The following is a 12899-nucleotide window of genomic DNA, read 5'->3' as shown; positions in this document are numbered from 1 at the left end:
CTCGTGACAAAGAACCCATAATCGAGATTTCAAATTGATAGAAAACTTGTAAATCTATTATTTACCTCATCTACCCCAATCATGAATCAATAATTCTTCAGAACTCTTCGTTAGCTCTTGAAATTTCCCCAATTTAGTAGGTTCTTCGAAACCCTAATTGCTTTAGTTTTCCCAATTTGTTTCTCTGTGCGAGTTAAAGAGGAAAAAGAAGAAAGTTTAGATGATTTTTTAGGCATAAAGACGTTGTATTGAAGCTTTTGTTTTAATTTTTTTTCAAATCAAAATGGCTTTTTGTTTTGTCTTTGCTACAGTTAACGGTTGACTTACGAATTTCGGTCAAAGTTGGTTTACATCGGTTAATTAAAGTTGGGGTATGGTCAAACTGTAGAATCGAGTTTATGCATGTGGTATGTAGTGAACAAACTCGAGAGTCTAGTTATGTTTCGAACTTTTAGAAACTCTTCAGGCATGCAAAAAACGTTTTCCCCTTTTTTTCCCCACTAGTTTTAGTCATATATGTACGGTTGAACCCCATTAAGAACATAATTGTCTAACAAAACTTGGTACACGCCTTTCATCACCAAAATCATCAACGTACGTTATATGCATAAAATATTCCTCGTACTCCTATTATCACCGAAAACCAAACTATATCAAACATTGTCATATATTAATCGTTTCGTGTCCAGTTCTGAGTATAACATGAGGGCTTCATCCTATAATTACACGATATCCAATAGTCTCGAAGTATATTGGTAAGAGTTTGGCTTACAGACGACTATGAATAGGGAAGTTCGGCTTAGAAAATGTTAACTTAAAGTTACATTATTCTAAATTACTCCACTGATCTGTCTACATTGAAATAGAAATAGAAATAAAATCAGCCTCCACTCATTCGTCATTTTGGTTTGCTATCCTAACTATTGATAACAAATCGGTTGTGCACCTTCTTCAACAGTTAGATATTGCTGTGTGTAGAACATATATGTACCTGGATAACAATTAGTGATTGACTTCTATATAAGCAGAAACATAAACAAAAAATAATATCAACCAAATCATCAAAGATTACTGGATATAGCTGTTGTAGTGTTAAGGGAAAATATATAGCATAATATAAAAAGCTACAAAGCATTTATACATCTGATCAAAACAGAAGTCATTATACATAACAAATGAGGACATAATAAAACTATAACACCCGACCGCCGATGGCTAATGGACCGCCCACAACCGCTCACTCGACCAGATAGTTCCATTCCGTCTGAAGAGCGGTGCGTTAGTTTTCCGAAAGCTCGAAATCATTGTTTACTGACCATGCAATCACCACATGACATTTCCCTGTGCTATGACCTCAATCGCACGCTATCGTGAATCACTTCCCGGTATGTCACCAATCATTTCACTACTCCACCCCAAGCACCCTTAGTCTTGGAGTTCTAAACGGATGTACGACAGAAAAGGTAAGTCAACTTTGGTGACATAGGTAGTCAAATCAATTCTATTAAACCTTTTTCCATATATCATAACTCGGGATGTTATAATTCACCCCCTCTCAAAGAATGCAACGTCCTCGTTGCGCCCCACGACAGGTCTCAAGACGCATCTCGGGTCAGAACCAAGATGGCTAACCTGGCTCTGATACCATTTATAAACGCCCGACCGCTCACGGCTAATGGACCATCCACGCCCTCTCACTCGACTCGTGGGCCCCATTCCATTTGACGAGCGGTGCGTTAATTTTCAAAAGGCTTGAAATCATTGTTTCTGACCCTGCAATCACCACATGACATTTCTCCGTGCTTTAGCCTCACTCGCATGCTATCCCGAATCACTTTTCGATAGGTCACCCATCCTTTCACTACTCCAGCCCAATCACATAACTCTGGAATTCTAAACGGATATGTGACGAAAAATGTAAGTCAATTTTGGTGATATAGATAGTCAAATAAATTTTCTTAAGCCTTTTTTCATATATCACAGCTCGGTGTGTTACAAAAACATTTGTTAAAACTATCTATTATCGGTTCCCTTCCTGACCAACAAATATACACGAGATAAATGACTTACTTTATTAATTGACAGCAGCTCCCTCTAGGTTTATTTTAGCTTTAAACTTCACCCGCACTTGAACTTTACTATGAAATAAAGTAAAAACTTTTTTTTTTGATGTAAGAAATAAAGTAAAAACTTCAACTATCTTCATCAAACAAAATGATGTTCAAGAACCTGTAAAGTAAAACACATAAGCGAAAGTTAAAAAAAGATTAACATAGCTTTCATGAAATGGATGCATGTTAATGAAAAAGCGGTTAACCGGAAAACAAACCACTTTCTACCGTCTGTTCATCGTCTCATTACAAGAAAAAAACTCATATTCTCGATGAATTCCCGATGAAAACATATTATAGGATCTATTTTCGGGAAAAAGATTTCGTCTAAAATTTATCGGGAATTAAGACGGATTTCCAACAATCGTTTGCTGCCAAAGTTTTTTTTTGTTGTTGAAAATTAATCAGAAATTTGTCTGTCGTACATGTTCTCTCGCGATATTTTTTCGTCAAGAATTTGTCGGAAATATTTCCACAAATTTCTAATGAAATATTCCTGACAGAAATAGTTCGTCAGGAATTTTGGAAAATTTACAAAAAAAATAATAATAAAGAAGATTTAAATTTTTAGAATTTAATAAAATATACCAAAATATTAATAATTTATAAAAAAATCAATAATGTTACGATCAATATCCCTAATCTAACAAACTAAACAAACACATCCTAAATTAACAAATTCTAAACTAACAAATTTATGTAACTGAAATAATAATTTTTTTTTTCTTAAAAATAATAAAAATAGACATAATTTTAAAATGTTTAAAATATAAAACTATTTATAGAAATGTTTGTAGTTTGGAAAATATTAAAATATTTTTAAATTTTTTAATGTTATTTCAAATAGAAAATAGAAAAATAAGTTTTATATAAAGAAAACATTTTTAAAATCTGATAAACAAAAAAATCGAAAAGTAACAAATCTTAACACTGACAACAAATAATTATCTTTAAACTAACAAGATTAAACACAAACAATAAAATTCTTAACCTATCACTCAATCTTAATTATATCTTCAGAATCCCTAAAACTAATTTCCAAATCACTTAAACCAACAACCTAAAAAAGATTTAATTAAAAAATCTCTATTAAAATGAAAACTTACATGATTTGAAATGATATAGAGAGACACAGAAATGCAAATTTAGGAGAGAATGGTGAGAGTGAAAGGTGAGAGAGAGAGAGAGAGAGAGTAATGCACAAGTAGGGGAGAAGTTTTTGAGTAAATATGTATAAAAATTTCCCTACGAAAAAATTCGCCAAGAAATTGTGGGGAATTCCACTTTCACGCAATAACCGGAATCTTTTGCGGTCTACTCTCCCGGATCTTTGTTCGTGATCCCGAAAGATTTTCAACAGATTTCCAACAAATTCCCGATTTATTTATTATTATTTTTTTTGTCATCGACTTATACATACTCATATGGACTCTGTGGCCCACACTAGGAGATCTTGATCCATGTGAACGACGAAAGACGGCTGCTTCCTGACACTACGTGCTAGGCGATCCACCATTGAATTTTGCGTCCTTGGTACATAGATGATCTCTGATCGTATGAAACTTCCTTTCAGGATTCTAATATCTTCCAAATAACTTGCAAATGCTGGCAATTCTTCTGGTTCCGAAACCATCTTCACCAATTGAGAACAATCTGTTGCAAACGTAACCTGAAATTGACGTAAGTTCTTCATACATTCCATCGCCCATATTAATGTTTCCATCTCCGCATGCAGAGGAGTTAAACAAGCCCGAACATTCTTTGCCCCCAACAGGGCATCAAAACCTTCTAAAGTACTACACCAGCCTTGTCCAGAAAAATATCATTCTCCTTCCAGGAACCATCTGTGAAACACCATCTTCCTGTGATAAATGGGATAGTCGTAACCTCAATCGATGATACTATCATGTTTTCATTCAATACTTGTGCCGCAGCCCAAAATGTTGACTCTGTTTCTGCCAATTTGAGTGTATCCCTAGGATCCATGTCCAGATTACTAAAAATTTTATTATTCATTCCTTTCCAAATATACCAAAGAATCCACGCAAACTGATGATCATCCATCTGTGGTGTAACTCTCCAGAAAAGATGATCCATATTTGTAAAGAGAGAGCATGTTGGAAAGTAGATGGGTTTGATGGTATCTTGGATAGAGCCCATACCTGAAGTGCTGGAGGACATTCAAAAAACACATGGTTAATCGATTCTTCCTCTGCTCCACATCGTGCACAACATATATCCCCTTGTATTCCTCTCGCTTTCAGATTCCTCTTGACTGCTATACATCCTGTTACCAATTGCCATAGAAAATGTTTCAATTTAGGAGGACACCGTATTTTCCAACAGTAAGACTTCAATGCATCAACTGTAGGTCCAAACATTAAAGGTGGGTTTTCCCTGTCAGGGTAAACTCGTTCTATCTGATATCCTGATTTAACCGTATACTTCCCATTCTTTGTAAAATGCCATCCATCCCTATCCAACATCTGAGTTCTACTCAATGGTATACTCTCTATAATTTTTACATCCTGGGGATCCATCAAAGTCCGGAGTACCTGCGATTTCCAAGTTCGCGAAGTAGAATCGATAAGAGAATCCATTGTAAGGTCTGGGTCGAAAATGTGTTGATTTTTATTTGCTGGTCTCGGGCGAGTGGTTGGGAGCCATGGATCATTCCATACAGAGATAGATGATCCTGATCCCACCCTTTTAATTAGTCCTTTGCTTATCAGAGATCTAGCATAAACTATGCTCCGCCAACCATATGACGGAGAATATGAACGAATCGGTTCCAGAGGTGAGGCATTCCTGTAATACCTACCTTTGAAAACTCGAGAAAATAAAGTATTTGGCTTCTCAATCAGACGCCATAACTGTTTACCAAACATCGCTGTATTGAAATCAGTGATGTTCTTAAATCCTAAACCTCCATCCTCCTTAAATCCTAATTCCAGATTTATTGTGGTTTCTGATTAAGAAAATGAAAAGCAACTATTTAGAATATACGATTACATTATACCGCTGGTATATAAAGGTTTATTATCATCACACTCCTCAAAACACCTAAAACAATTTAAAGAAAATTATGGACAAATACAATTAATCATTTGTATAAGTACTACTAGATGGTTCCATGCCCCATACGCAGAAATCAAAACTTTTAAAAATTATTTAATTTAAAAATAAAATAAAAATTATATTTTTATTACATTTTGTTTTAGGTTTATATCTTCTTTAAAAAGTATAGAGTAGTCAATTGTAATTTACTATTTAGTTTAGTTTTATAATCTGATTGTATTTAAGTTACTCTAATTTAATGATTTTTTTTTTCAATTTACAAATTAATAATTTTTTACTATTTTAAAAGATAAATTTTATTAATTTTAGTTTAGTTGGTTATAGTTAAAAAGATTAACTTATAAAAAATATCTATTATCCTAATGAACTGAATGGTAATCACTCAATATTATTTTATCACAACAAAATTTTAAATACTTTAAATAATTTAGAAACTTGATTGGGCTTATCCTTACATTGAGTAACAAAATTAAATATAAATTTAATTATTTAAATATGCACCAAAACTATAAATATTTATATAATTTTTTTATTTTTGATATGATATAAAGATTATTAAAATGTCTAAAAATCTTGTCAAAATGTAAATATCTATAACTTGATTATGGAGAAATTGCCACAAATACCTTATTCATAGTACCACTTTTCATGTATACATTAATCATTTTTACCTTCACTTTTATTGAAGGGTAGAAGACACTTATACCTCGAGGGTTAACTAATCTAGACTTAAGGTTTAGAGTTGAGGGGTGGTGTAGGGTTTTTGGAATATGAAATTTAGGATTCTAATAAATATATAAATAAATATTTAAATTTTTTTAAAAAATTTAAAAAATAGTTTCAAACATAATTTTTCGATTTTCTAAAAGAAAATTTGAAAAAATAAGACAAAAAATTTTCGTAAAAAAAAAAATCAAAAAAAAAATTTATAAAAAAGTTCGAATTTGAAAAAATATAATTCGAAAACTTTAAAAAGAATTTTTTTTTTAATTTTTAATTTATTTATTGATATCTTGCATATTTGCATTGTTTTAAGTCTCTATTTTGCACATAATGATCATGTAGATTAAGAATTTAGCATCTTTAGGATTCATATTGCATTCATATGTCTTTATCAGGTATTGGAGTGTCCTATGGAGTGATTGGAGGTGTTTAGGAGCATTGTGGCTCAAAAAGGGATGAAAGATGAAGTTTGGTCAAGTTGGGATGAGTGCAACGCGGGTTGACCCACGCGGGTTCACTAACCTGCGTCGACTCATCAAGATGAAGCAATGAAGAGCTCCAACGCGGCTTAGATCACGCGGGAAGCCGCACTCGCACGCATGAGAATGGGGCTGCTCGACGTCTTGATGCAGGTTGAATCACACGGGTTCCCTTACCCTCGTACGAAGAGAAGCAAACGATGGAGTCACGCGGGGTGAAGCAACGCGGGATCGCCTACCCGCTCGCATGAAGGAGAAGACTCGACGTCTTGACGCGGGTTGGATCACATGGGTTCCCTCACCCGCGTACGAAGAGAAGCAGTCGATGGTCTGACGCGGGGCGAGCTCACGCGGGGAGTCGCACCCGCGTGCATGAAGTAGAGTCGCACGACGGTCCGACGCGGGGAGAGTGACTCGGGTTTGATCCGATCGTCTTTACCCGAGTCGAGATTAATCCTTAATCGAATTTTAATGTTTTTAAAGGGCTTTTTAGACTTTTTAATGGAAACCATTAGGTTTACCAAAGACATATAAATACTCTTGTAATCCCAAGGTTGGGAATTATCTTATTTTCTATCTAATCACAAAGAACTTTTAGGTGAAAGATCTAATCTTTATCATTATCTTTTGTGATTGCTTAGTTATATTGATCACTAATCATGATTAACACCAAATCATCATTGATTCTTGGGTTTATCTTGAAGATTAGTGAGTAGTCATCTTTGGATTCATGGGTTAGGGAGACTAAGGGTGATTAAGCTAGATCTAAGGTGTTTTAGTATAGATCCATCTTGTTCCTTGCTATTAGAGTGCTTTATTGCAATTTTAGAGTTGGCCTCTCTAAAGTTGAGCCTTAGGCATTTCATACCCGAAAGGTGTTCGATGAAATGCCTGAACCAACTCTACTAAGCTTTTAACATTCTTTACCAAAGAGATTTGATGTTAAAGGTGTTAAGATGGCTAATGGACTTGAAATTAATGATTGCTTAGATAATATTCAACCAAAGAAATTTGATGCTTGAGTTATCTTAGTGAATGAGCATTCATCTAGAGATAGAGTTTGTTTAGGATTGTGTCTAGGTCTAAGGTTGACAGATTGATTGAAAGGTACCACCTTTAGTTTGAAACTTGATCACCCAAGGTTAATTCCCTTAGCCCATGAGTTCTTCCATTTCATAAGAAACGAAAGCTTTGTTCTTTATTGCATTTTAGTAGGAATGTAGTTCAAAATCATCTTATCACTTGATTGCACTTAGATTAAGTTTGAACCTGCATTCTCTTTGAATCAAAATACTTAGAAATTGATTGACATCTTAATTACTATAATGATTTGATTATTGGACCCTTGAAAAGTCCATTTCAAATTTGGCACCGTTGCCAATTCTAAGTTGTTTTGACATTGAGATTTGGTCAATACTTGAGACTAAGTCTTAATTTTTTTTATATCTAGTTACTGATTCTCTTTCCTAACACTTTTATATCTCAGGTGCATGAACTTGAGGAGCAGAGGCCCAACAGACCTAGTTCCAAGAGTTGAAGACATTAGAGCACTTGAAAGGGAGATTGCAAGGAAAAGAAGAGAAGAAGAGCAACAGGCTCACCTAGACAGATTGGGGTTTGTGATGGATCAACATCAGAATCAGCCTCAAGATGGAGTGGGCAAATGGCCAAGGAGCTGACAACCTTAGGCCACAACACCCACAGCGGCAAGCTAGAGCTATTGGCACCCATGATGAGCCCAATATCCATGGGCATAGAGCTGACATCAGAGCACCAGCTGTGGAAAATAACAACTTTGAGATCAAGTCAAGCCTGATAAACATGATCCAGAGCAACAAGTACCATGGTCTTGCCTTGGAGGATCCACTAGACCACTTGGATAACTTTGATAAGCTGTGTGGAGCTACAAAGATCAATGGTGTCTCTGAAGATGCATTCAAGCTAAGGTTGTTTCCATTCTCTTTGGGAGACAAAACTCACACATGGGAGAAGAGCCTTTCAAGAGATTCAATCACCACATGGGATGAGTGCAAGAAAGCCTTCCTCACCAAGTTCTTCTCTACTTCAAGAACTGCTAAGCTAAGGAATGAGATCTCTGGATTTCATCAAAGGAATCTTGAAGGCTTTGGAGAAACATGGGAAAGGTTCAACAGCTACATCTCTCAATGTCCTTATCATGGCTTCAATATGGAGAGTTTTCTTAATACTTTCTACAGAGGTGCTTTGCCCAAGTTTAGAAGTCAGCTTGATACTGCTAGCAATGGTTTCTTCTTGGGAAGAAGTGAAGCAGATGCTTTGGAGCTTGTAGAGAACATGGCTAAGAGTGATTCAGTCTACAGTGATGAGCATGATAGAAGCAACAGAGGCAGTGGAGGTGATGATACAAACACCAAGAGAGAGTTAAAAGCTCTACAAGAAAAGATGGATATGCTTCTCTTGGATAAAGCTAAACAAGAGAAGGTGAACTTTGTTGGTGAGAAGAAACAAGAATGGACTGCTGTGCTTAATGAAGTTGATGGTCTAGAAGGTCAAAAAGAGTTGTGCTTTGTGAATGCTAATGGAAAATGGTACAAGAAGGAGCCTAAGTTTCAGTACAACAACTACCAACAAAAGCATTTCTACAATAACAACCAACAAGGTGGTTACCAAGGTAGACAAAACTACTCTCAAAGCTTCCCCTCCAAAGGAAATCAGTCTACACAAGCTCAAGCCAGCTCTTCTACCTCTACTACACAGGAGAGTAGCACTGATACAATGCTGAAACAAATCTTGGACTCTCAAACTAGAAGTGAGAAGCACATTGGATATGAGCTGAAGAACCTTCACACCAAAGTTGATGGAAGCTACAATGATCTCAACAACAAGTTCTCAAACCTTGCTTCCAACTTCAAAGCTTTGGAGAACCAGTTTGCTTCAATGAGTAGTAACTCCAAACGTCCTATGGGATCACTTCCCGGAACTTCTGAGCAAAACCCCAAGGAGACAATGAAATCCATCACCCTAAGGAGTGGTAAACAATTGCCTCTTAGAACTCTCATTAGGGATAATGAGAAGCAAGATGGGGGAGGTGATCATCAATGTGGATGATGATGTGGTTATTGTGGATGAGAAAACCAATGAAGAGATCTTGGAGAAGATAGTTGAAGCTAAAGGGAAAGGAAAGGTTGGAGAAGAGAAGAAGGCTGTGAACAAAAATGAAGCTGCCACTTCATCAAAAGGAGCTCCATTCATTCCTCCTCCATATGAAGCAAAACTTTCCTTCCATGGTAGATTCAAGAGACAGCTTTTGGAGAAATACAAAGCCTTGTTTGAGAAGCAAATGAGTGAAGTTCAGATCACCATGCCCATTATTGATGCCTTCATGCTAGTGCCTCAATACAACAAGTTCCTCAAGGATGCTGTAACCAAGAAGAAGAAAAAGATGGAAGGGATGGTAGTTCTCACCCATGAATGCAGTGCTATTATACAGCGGTTAGCCATTCCCAAGAAGCTTGAAGATCTAGGAAGCTTCACTCTACCTTGTGCCATTGGGCAATTGGCTTTTGAGAAGTGTCTATGTGATTTGGGAGCAAGTGTGAGCCTTATGCCTATTTCCATTGCAAAAAGGCTTGGGTTTACACAATACAAGAAGTGTAGGCTCTCTCTTGTGCTAGTTGATCGCTCAGTGAAGATTCCCATTGGTATCCTAGAAGATCTCCCTGTTATGATGTAGAAATTGTGAGATTCCTACAGATTTTGTGGTATTGGAGATGGATGAAGAACCAACAGATCCTTTGATATTAGGGAGACCTTTCTTGGCTACAGCAGGAGCTGTTGTGAATGTTAAGGAAGGGAAGATTGATCTTCATCTTGGCAAAGGGAACACTTTGCATTTTGACATCAAAGAGGTGATGAAGAATCCCACTACCTAAAGCCAAGCATTCTACATTGAGGAGATGGAAGCTTTAGCTGAAGAGTATTTGGAGGAGTTGGCTATTGAGGACTCTCTTCAACATGCCCTTACAGTTGATAGAGAGACTCAATTGATAGAAGATGAGGAGAGTGCAAGATATGCGAGGATGCTAGACTACCACAAGGAGAAAAGTGGAGACGACAACTTCATAGAGCTTCCACAAGAAGTTCATCATGCTGCCTCAGTTGATCAACAAGAGAACCTCCTAGAAGATGATTGGAGTGAACTCAAAGCACCAAAAGTGGAGCTTAAACCTCTTCCCCTTGGTGTAAGGTTGCATTTCTTGGACCTAATGAGACATACCCTGTCATTGTGAGTGGTGAACTAAATGTAACTGAATTGTCTCAACTTTTGAATGAACTTAAAAAGTATAGAAAGGCAATAGGCTACTCACTAGATGATATTAAAGGGATATCACCTTCTTTATCCATGCATAGGATACATCTAGAGGATGAATCTATGACTTCTATAGAACATCAAAGAAGGTTGAACCCCAACTTGAAAGATGTTGTTAAGAAAGAGATTCTAAAACTCCAAGATGCAGGTGTAATCTATCCTATTTCAGATAGCAAATGAGTGTCTCCTGTGCATGTTGTCCCAAAGAAGGGTGGAATAACTGTGGTTAAAAATGATAAGGATGAACTAATACCAATAAGAACAATAACATGACATAGGATGTGCATAGATTATAGAAAACTTAACTCAGCATCTAGAAAGGATCATTTTTCATTGTCATTCATTGATCAAATGCTAGAAAGACTTGCAAATCATCCCTATTATTGTTTTCTTGATGGGTATTCAGGGTTCTTCCAAATACCCATACATCCAAATGATCAAGAGAAGGCAGCATTCACATGCCCTTATGGTACCTTTGCTTATCGAAGGATGCCATTTTGGCTATGTAATGCTCCAGCCACATTCCAAAGGTGCATGATGTCTATCTTCTCTGATCTTATAGAGGATGTTGTGGAGGTGTTCATGGATGACTTCTCTGTCTACGGATCTTCGTTTTCTGTTTGTTTGTCCAATCTTTGCAGGGTCCTAAAGAGATGTGAAGACACCAACCTTGTGCTGAACTGGGAGAAGTGTCACTTCATGGTTAAAGAGGGGATTGTGCTTGGACACAAGATTTTAGAGAAGGGGATTGAGGTGGACAAGGCTAAGATTGAAGTGATGATTGGTTTAGCTCCACCAAAGACAGTGAAAGAGATTAGAAGCTTCCTTGGTCGTGCTGGGTTCTATAGAAGATTCATCAAAGACTTCTCCATGATAGCTAGACCAATGACTAAGCTTCTATGCAAGGAAGCAGCATTCAATTTTGATTGGGAGTGTCTAGAAGCATTCAAGAAGTTGAAGGACAAGCTGATTAGTGCCCCCATTGTGCAGCCACTGGATTGGGATATCCCCTTTGAGATCATGTGTGATGCAAGTGACTATGTTGTGGGAGCTGTCCTTGGTCAGAAGAAAGACAAGAAGACTCATGTGATCTACTATGCGAGTAGGACTCTTGATGAAGCCCAAATGAAGTATGTTACAACTGAGAAGGAGTTGCTAGCCATTGTCTATGCCTTTGAGAAGTTCAGAAGCTATTTGGTTGGGTCAAAAGTCATAGTCTACACTGATCATGCTGCATTGAGACACCTTTTGGCCAAGAAGGATGCTAAACCAAGACTGTTGAGGTGGATCCTGCTGCTACAAGAGTTTGATCTTGAGATCAAAGACAAGCCAGAAGTTAAGAATGGTGTAGCTGATCACTTGTCTAGATTGAAGATTGAGTGTGGGATCCCCATTGATGAAGGGCTTCCAGAAGAACAAATCATGGCTATTAGAGCAGTAGTAGCAGTTTGTGAAACTGGAAAGAAGCTAGAAGAGGTGAAAGCAACTGAAGAGAAAGGTCCTTGGTATGCTGATTTGGTGGACTACTTAGCTTGTGGAAGAGAGCCATTGGGTCTTGAGGGATATGCCAAGAAGAAGTTCTACAAATATGTGAAGAGATACTATTGGGATGAGCCTTACCTCTACATACTTTGTAAAGATCAACTCTATAGAAGAGTAGTAGCTGAAGAAGAAGTTGATGGGATCCTTACACACTGTCATGGGTCATCCTATGGAGGTCATTTCGCTACTTTCAAGACTGTTTCAAAGGTGCTACAAGCTGATTTTTGGTGGCCTCATATGTTCAAGGACACTCAAGACTTTGTCTTGTGATTCATGCCAAAGGAGAGGGAACATCACCAAACGGAATTAGATGCCTCAAAACCTAATTTTAGAAGTGGAGGTGTTTGATGTATGGGGTATTGATTTCATGGGACCATTCTCATCATCTTTTGACAACAAATACATCCTTGTAGCTGTTGACTATGTCTCCAAGTGGGTGGAAGCTGTAGCAAGTCCCACCAATGATTCCAGAGTGGTGATCAAGATGTTCAAGAGCACCATCTTTCCAAGATTTGAAGTTCCAAGAGTTGTGATCAGTGATGGAGGATCTCATTTCATCAACAAGCTGTTTGAGAATCTTCTCAAGAAGAATGGTGTGAAGCATGAGGTTGCAACCCC

At 37.1% G+C, this 12899-nt stretch overlaps 1 non-coding gene across 1 annotated transcript; it reads right to left on the bottom strand.

Moving 5' to 3' along the window:
- Positions 1–8467: 8467 nt before the first annotated feature.
- LOC125589362 lies at positions 8468–8574 on the bottom strand. Its single transcript, XR_007325551.1, has one exon. It is a non-coding gene; the product is annotated as a small nucleolar RNA R71 (small nucleolar RNA).
- Positions 8575–12899: the final 4325 nt, after the last annotated feature.

Source organism: Brassica napus, chromosome C6 (genome assembly GCF_020379485.1).
Source record: "Brassica napus cultivar Da-Ae chromosome C6, Da-Ae, whole genome shotgun sequence".
Lineage (NCBI taxonomy): Eukaryota > Viridiplantae > Streptophyta > Magnoliopsida > Brassicales > Brassicaceae > Brassica > Brassica napus.
The sequence above is the reverse complement of the archived record's forward strand: the minus strand, read 5'-3'. Positions and strand labels throughout refer to the sequence as shown.